This window comes from Salvelinus sp. IW2-2015, linkage group LG3 (assembly GCF_002910315.2).
Source record: "Salvelinus sp. IW2-2015 linkage group LG3, ASM291031v2, whole genome shotgun sequence".
Lineage (NCBI taxonomy): Eukaryota > Metazoa > Chordata > Actinopteri > Salmoniformes > Salmonidae > Salvelinus > Salvelinus sp. IW2-2015.
This window is the reverse complement of record NC_036840.1, coordinates 25714776-25723596: the sequence shown is the minus strand read 5'-3', so window position 1 is coordinate 25723596 and position 8821 is coordinate 25714776. Positions and strand designations below refer to the sequence as shown.

Below are 8821 nucleotides of genomic sequence, written 5' to 3'. Positions count from 1 at the left end.
CTTCAGGCTAGATGCTGTGATGATACTCTTCAATCCAGTTTCTGTGGTGGTTCTATTCAGTCCAGGTTCAGTTTGGGTTTTCTCCCCTGGTTGGTCTGATAAAACGAATGCTGAGCATCTCTCTGAAGAGATGTGAAAGTGTCACTGGGCGAGTCCCTCACACTCAGAGAGAGACAGTGACACAGGAAACACAGTATGATCACTTTACACACTGCTCTACAACATTCTCTCTCACTTCTACTCTCTGTGTCCATCTCTCTCCTCCTCTTCCTGTCTCTGTCTCTCTCTTTCTCTCTCTCTCATCCTCCTCTTCTGCCTTACTCTCTCTCTCTCCTCCTCCTTACTATCTCTGTCCTCTCTCTCCTCCTCCTTACTCTCTCTCTCCTCCTCCTCTTCCTCCTTAATCTCTCTCTCCGCCTTAATCTCTCTCTCTCTCCTCCTTACTCTCTCTCTTTTTCTCTCTCTCTCTCCTCCTCCTCCTTACTCTCTCTCTCTCTCCCTCTCACACACTCTCTCACACACACATATAAATACTATATACAAAATAAACACATACATTAATACATTAAAACATACGTATTGCCAGTGTATCATAGTCAGGGCCCTTGGTTCTCATTTTCAGAGTCACTGATAGGGTCAGGATGGACAATATGGAGATAMAAAGAGAGAGAGAGAGCTGTGCCAAGGTGACAGTGAACATTGTKGAAAAGYGAKTATTGTGYCACAGTAAATTAAAGTCACCAGGTGTGGGGGTGGAATTTTAACTGATATAATCACCTGTGTGTCTGCTGTGGCATCACTTCCTCCTGTGGATCTCCTGCTAAGAGGGACAGAGTGAGTTTTGCTCTCTAGTGACATCTAGTGGAAGTTGATATATATCACATGTAAACCTGGCTAGGGAACACTGACCTCTTCAGTGTGCAGTAGATGGTGACTAGAAGAGCTCCAACAGTCAGGAAAGCCCCCACCCCCACCACAGGAACCCAGAGAAACACTAGAGTCTGGAGAGCTGGACACAAGCAAGTGTGTGTTGAATACAGAGATGGAGATATGACAGGGGGGAACAGGAAATAAGAAAATGAAACAATATTTATTTAAATAGAGGCCTACTAATTGTATCTTATGGTATGACAAGTGTGTAACATTGTTCATGATTATTCATGGTTGTTGACCTGTGTGATTATCAATGAATGTATTAAAATTGGGTGTACTTACACTGAACATCCACAAACACAGAAGAAGAGATGAGACGTCATATACTCTCAGCCTCACAGTAATATTCACCACTCTCCTCAAAGATTATGTTAGTGATGCTGTAACTCTGTCCTGATGATTTGGGTGAGGTTACATTCTTCTTGTACCAGGTGTATTTGTCCGCAGGTGGGTTGGCATCACTGCTGCAGGTTAGAGGCACTGAACTGCCCTCCACTATTTTAACAGAGGGACTGACTGACACTGTGGTCTTTGGTTTATCTGATGTAAAAGACAACCATTTTGTTAAAGTAAAATTAATAATGATTATTTTGCATGAATGCATGATACTTGCTAAGTAGAAAACGGTGTTATTGTACTCACACACTGCAGGAGAGCTGAGATCCTCATGGCCTTTTACAGCACAGGAGTAACTGTCTACAGCATTAGAGTAGACTGAATAGGGAGAAGTGTTGTCAGTTACTATCTGTCCGTTCTTGTACCAGATGTAGGRGGGGTTACCAGTCAGAATACAGGTGGTGCTACAGGTCAGTGTCTTTGACGTCGCCCACCGTGTTGGAGTCAACTTCACCTGAAAACCTAAATTAAAGGGGAGTAAAAACAGAGTACATCATATAGAAATAATGATTAATTTCATGACTCTTCAAAACTATATAATGTGCTATGCAGTGCTACCTGTGACAGTCAGAGTACAGAGTACGTAATGATGAACATTGATAGGTAAAGCAAAACCCTTCTCATTCACCTTAAATAATTGATACTTCCTAAGTAGAACCCTAGTTTCATTCATACTCACAAACTACAGGAGAGTGGAGACCCTCTTGACCTTCAACAGAACAGGAGTAACAGCTATTGTGTCAACTTAAAACTTCCATTAGATACTTCACATAATTGTCCATTTATTAATTACTACATTTAGCTAACATTAGATAGTTCATCCGGAGATTCTTACCTTTGCCTCGATTAGGCAGTCTCATCCAGATCAGAGTATGTGAGTGGAAAATTTGCACCATTCATTAAAATCACAATATAACTAACACCCATCTATTTTTTTGTGACTACCTGGAACCATCATTTGGTTTTGAAAAAGTATTTTAATAAGCAACATGAAAAGGTGACTGTAAGAAGCGCTCATCATTTCAAATAGGCTACATGTGGTATTAAACAGCATATAAACTCTCTAAATAGGCAAGACAGGTAGCCTAAGAAGGACAAAATGAATTATTTAAGGTATATNATTAATTTCATGACTCTTCAAAACTATATAATGTGCTATGCAGTGCTACCTGTGACAGTCAGAGTACAGAGTACGTAATGATGAACATTGATAGGTAAAGCAAAACCCTTCTCATTCACCTTAAYMYATTGATACTTCCTAAGTAGAACCCTAGTTTCATTCATACTCACAAACTACAGGAGAGTGGAGACCCTCATGACCTTCAACAGAACAGGAGTAACAGCTATTGTGTCAACTTAAAACTTGCATTAGATACTTCATATAATTGTCAATTTATTAATTACTACATTTAGCTAACATTAGATAGTTCATCCGGAGATTCTTACCTTTGCCTCGATTAGGCAGTCTCATCCAGATCAGAGTATGTGAGTGGAAAATTTGCACCATTCATTAAAATCACAATATAACCAACACCCATCTATTTTTTTGTGACTACCTGGAACCATCATTTGGTTTTGAAAAAGTATTTTAATAAGCAACATGAAAAGGTGACTGTAAGAAGCGCTCATCATTTCAAATAGGCTACATGTGGTATTAAACAGCATATAAACTCTCTAAATAGGCAAGACAGGTAGCCTAAGAAGGAACAAAATGAATTATTTAAGCTATATTATTTCAAGGCTAAATCCTACAAAGAAATAAATGGTGAATTGTTTAAATCAAGCAATAATCTCACTGCCTGGTCTGATCTTGTTAACTGTGAGATGATTTATTATCAATCATCGAYCATTCCAGAATGTTCCATCTCTCAGTGTTCTGGAATGAAATGCACTTGCTGATGGAACTACCTTTTTATTTATTTTTATTAATTTTTTATTCAAAAAACAGATCAACAATTTACATTCTTACATCAAAACATTACATCAAAACAGAACACAGGTATTAATGAGAAAATACTGGAACAAACCAAAAATATTTACAAAAATAAACAATTCTAGTGCAATTGTCACGTTCCTGACCTTATTTCCTTTGTTTTGTCTTTATTCAGTTGGTCAGGACGTGAGCTGGGTGGMTATAGTCTATGTTCTATGTTTCTATGTTAGGTTGTCTGATTGGCCTGATATGGTTCTCAATCAGAGGCAYGTGTTTTGCATTGTCTCTGATTGGGAACCATATTAAGGTAGCCTGTTTTCACTGTTGGTTTGTGGGTTTGTGGGTGATTGTTCCTGTTCTTGCGTTCATCTGTTTTTGTTCTAGTTCGGGACTGTAGCTTCGTTGGGTTTTCGTCTGTTTATTGTTTTGTTCATTATAGAAAAAGTATTCTAATAAATATGGATACATTCCACGCTGCGCTTTGGTCCTCKTCTCCTTCTATCGACGAAAGCCATTACAGCAATTGTAATCACTCTGAAAAATTCTTATTATAATGATTTAGGAAGTTGTTATTCTTGTTATTGTTCACTAGGGTTAATGTTTTAATAAAATAGTTAAATTCAATCACAGTGAAAACAGGCTACTAATATGTTCCCAAATCAGAGACAATGGCAAAACACCTGCCTCTGATTGAGAACATATCAGCAATCAGACAAACCTAACATAGAAACATAGAACACTAGACTATACCAACCCAGCCTTCACGTCCTGACCAACTGAATAAAGACAAAAACAAAGGAGAATAAGTTCAGGAACGTGACAATATGCCACTATAGAATTGTTTATTTTTGTAAATATTTTTGGTTTGTTCCAGTATTTCTCCATTAATACCTGTGTTCTGTTTTGATGTAATTTTTGATGTGTAGAATGTAAATTGTTGATCTGTTTTTTGAATAAAAAATAACATAAAAAATAAATAAAAGGTAGTTCCACAGCAAGGCATTTCATTCCAGAACACTGAGAGATGGAACATTCTGGAATGTTCGATGATTGATAATAAATCATCTCACAGTTAACAAGGATCAGACCAGGCAGTTGAGATTATTGCTTGATTTAAACAATTCACCATTTATTTCTTTGTAGGATGTAGCCTTGAATATGAAATAATATACCTTAAATAATCATTTTGGTCCTTCTTAGGCTACCTGTCTTGCTATTTAGAGAGTTTATTCCTGTTTAATACCACATGTAGCCTATTTAGAAATGATGAGCGCTTCTTACAGTCACCTTTCATGTTGCTTATTTAAAATACTTTTCAAAAACCAAATGATGTTCCAGGTAGTCACAAAAAAATAGATGGTGTTAGTTATATTTGTGATTTTAATGAATGGTGCAAATTTTCCACTCACCATACTCTGATCTGGATGAGACTGCTAAGAAACGAGCAAAGGTTAATGAATCTCCGGATGAACTAAAATCTAATGTTAGCTAAATGTAGTAATAATAAATGGACAATTATGTGAAGTTCAATGGAAGTTTTACAGTTGACACAATAGCAGTTACTCCTGTTCTTGAAGGTCAAGAGGTCTCCACTCTCCTGTAGTTTGGGAGTATGAATGAAACTAGGGTTCTACTTAGGAAGTATCAATATTTAAGGTGAATGAGAAGGGTTTGCTTTACCTATCAATGTTCATCATTACGTACTCTGTACTCTGACTGTTCACAGGTAGCACTGCATAGCACATTATATAGTATTTGAAGAGTCATGAAATAATCATTATTTCTATATGATGACTCTGTTTTTACTCCCCTTAATTTAGGTTTTCGGTGAAGTTGACTCCAACACGGTGGGCAACGTCAAAGACACTGACTGTAGCACCACACTGTATTCTGACTGGTACCCACAGCCCTACATCTGGTACCAATGAACGGACAGATAGTACTGACAACATTCTCCCTATTCAGTCACTCTAATGCTGTAGACAGTTACTCCTGTGCTGTAAAAGGCCATGAGGATCTCAGCCTCTCCTGCAGTGTGTGAGACAACACAATAACACAGTCTACTTAGCAAGTATCATGGCATTCATGCAAAATAATCATTATTAATTTTACTTTAACAAAATTGTTGTCTTTACATCAGAAAACCAAAGACCACAAGTGTCAGTCAGTCCCTCTGTTAAAATAGTGGAGGGCAGTTCAGTGCTCTAACCTGCAGCAGGATGCCAACCCACCTGCGGACAAATACACCTGGTACAAGAAGAATGTAACCTCACCCAAATCATCAGGACAGAGTTACAGCATCACTAACATAATCTTTGAGGAGAGTGGTGAATATTACTGTGAGGCTGAGAGTATAATGAGTCTCATCTCTTCTTCTGTGTTTGTGGATTCAGTGTAAGTAACCCAATTTTAATACATTCTATTTGATAATCACTACAGGTCAACAACCATGAATTAATCATGAACAATGTTACACCACTTTGTCAATACCATGAAGATAACAATTAGTAGGCCTCCTATTTAAATAAATATTGTTATTCATTTTCTTCTTTCCTGTTTCCCCATTCAATCTCACATCTCTGTATTCAACCACACACATGGCTGTGTCGAGCTCTCCAGACTCCAGTGTTTCTCTGGGTCCTGTTGGTGGGGTTGAGGCTTTCCTGGACTGTTGGAGCTCTTCTAAGTCACCATCTTCCTGCTCACTAAGAGGTCAGTTGTTTCCTAGCCAGGTCTTACATGTGATATATATCAACTTCCAACTAGAGTCAACTAGAGAGCAAAACTCACTCTGTCCCTCTTGCAGGAGATCCATCAGGAGAAGTGATGCACAGCAGACACACAGGTGATTTATATCAGTAAAATTCCACCCCCAGACACCTGGTGACTTTAATTTACTGTGTCCCAAATATTCCTTTGTCGACAATGTTCACTGTCACTTGGCACCAGCTCTCTCTCTCTCTTTCTATCTCCATATGTCCAGCTCCTGACCCTATCAGTGACTCTGAAATGAGAACCAAGGGCCCTGACTATGATACACTGGCAAAATACGTATGTTGTAATGTAGTTAAATGTATTGTGTTTATTTTGTATTGATAGTATTTATTATATGTGGGTGTAGGAGAGCGGTGTGAGAGGAGAGAGACAGAGAGTAAGGAGGAGAGAAAAGGAGAGAGAGAGAAAGACGAGAGTAAGGAGGAGAGAGAGATTAAGGGGAGGAAGAGAGATTTAAGAGGAAGAGGAGGAGGAGAGAGAGAGAGTAAGGGAGGTAGGAGAAGGACATGAGATATATAAGGAGGAGGAGGAGGAAGGAAGAGAGAGAAGTAGAAGAGACGAGAGATGAGAGAAGAGAGAGGAGAGAGGAGAGGAGGAGAGAGAGAATTGACACAGAAGAGAGAAGTAGAGAAAGAATGCTAAGAAGCAGTGTGTAAAGTGCTCATACTGTGTTTCCCTGTTCGCGTCTCTCAGAGTGTATGAGGACTCGCCAGTGACACGTTCACAGCTCTTCAGAGAGACGCCCAGCCCTCCGTGAACAGACCCAATTCAGGGGAAAAACCATAACTGAACCTGGGACTGAAGAGAACCACCACCAGAAACTGGATTGAAGATATCATCACAGAATCTGGCCTGAAGACAACTAACATTAATTGCTATGTATATCTAGAATGATTTCCAGAAAATTTGCTTTAGCAGAGATAGCTCCACCCGAAATCACAAAATGGCACATTGTTTCCACCCTGTAAGCAGTCTATGAACATGGTATGACAGCAATCCGATGCTTTGTGTTAGTTTCCCCTTTGGCACTGTTTCCACTGCTATATCTTTAGCAGTAGTGGCAGCAAACCCATTCAACCATGCGCACCAATATTCAGCATTTTCGCACATTCATGTGAAGCTCGAACAATCACTTATAAGAGGATGTTGAACACTGAGTTGCTATTGTTAATATGCGAAATACTAATATCGGTCCGCATGATTGAAATGGGATTTTGCTACAAATGCTGTAATGTAATGCAAATGTAGGAGTGTTCGACATTGTCAGTCCGACTCAATACGGAGTCGAGATCTACAAATCACCTTGGCTTGATGAATAACTACTCCAATTATTATTTATAGATCAGTCCGTCAGTCACAATTTCCATCATACATCACAGCTTTTGATGCTCTTCGAACCACGCGTGTCTGTGTGACCTGCGGAGGAGCCTCTGCTAAGCTTTCTTGGGTCAGCCTGACATAGAGGGATGGTAGGAGGGTACGTTTGCAAACTTGGTCATGAATCTTCTGTGACAGATGGAGCAGGATCATTGAGCAGACGGGACTCATTGGAGCGGCTATCCTCCATTTTAAAGTAGTAATCTTCTCAACTCACTAAGTTAAATGACAGTCGTAAATCAGCTGAAAATGTGTATTCAATGGCTTTGAAGCAATTGTGCCAACTATTTCAACCTGATTGATCCCTGATGACTCGCTTCCCAAAAGTTGCCAAACCACAGACCCAAACCTCCAACCTCGAGCACTGGCCAAGCTGGTCTATTTATACTAGGAGACTGATAGTGTTAACTGATAACAACACACTTCCCCTTACACTCGTAAGTATGGCTTCACCAATATCTTAAAATATTTAGTATTTGTACAATCTTGTTGTAAAACATGAACAACCTGATATCCTGTTTATGTGCATGGTGATGCTATTTAATGTATGTTGTTTTGTTTTCTGTTATGTACAGGTATATTTTGTAGACTGTAGTTTTGCATATCATCTGATACAGTATTTTATACAATTGTTTTTCACATCTCCCAATACTTTCTGCATGCATTTTAAGGGCTCTGAGAGCTAATTAGATTGTTCAGACTTTTTCTTTTCGAAAAATGCCTAAGTAAGAGTGAGAGGTGATTGAGTGGATGCTTCGTGAAGAGCTTTAAGAGTAGAAAAGAGTGATGAGCTTAAGAGTGAGTGGTGTGCTGTGTTTAGGAGTAGTTTTAACATATGAGACACAGTGATGGTGGTTTTGTTTAGGCAGTAGTATAACAATGAGACACAGTGATCGGCTGGGTTGTGTTTAGGAGTAGTATAACATCTTACGACAGTGATGGTCGGTGAGTGGTGGTGTTTAAGGCAAGTAGTATTAACTGAGACACAGATGATGGTGTGGTTGTGTTTAGGGGTAGTATTAACATGAGACACATATGGTGGGTGTGTTTAGGCAGTAGTATTTAACATGAGACAGACAGTGATGGGTGTGTTTAGGGGTAAGTAATTATAACATGAGACACAGTGATGGGGGTTGTCTTCCACCCTGAGCCTCAAACCATGCGCTAGCCTTCTCTGAGACTTTCCAGCGACGATAATCCAGCTAGAGCGAAAGTTTGAATTTATGTTTCTCACGCCGTGTTCCTTAGCATTTTATGTAAGAACAATTTTATTAAAGTCAACACGTTTCCATAGTCAGGTCATACATAACTTTAGGAAGTAGTATAACATGAACACAGTGATGGGGTGTGTTTAGGAGTAGTATTAACATGAGACACAGTGATTGTGGTGGTTTAGGAGGTTTAGTA

The 8821-nt window shown here is 39.1% G+C and overlaps 1 protein-coding gene across 1 annotated transcript in view; it reads left to right on the top strand.

Moving 5' to 3' along the window:
* Nucleotides 1-8821, top strand: part of LOC139029501 (uncharacterized) — a 140943-nt gene that overhangs the window by 50081 nt on the left and 82041 nt on the right. The window lies entirely within an intron of this gene.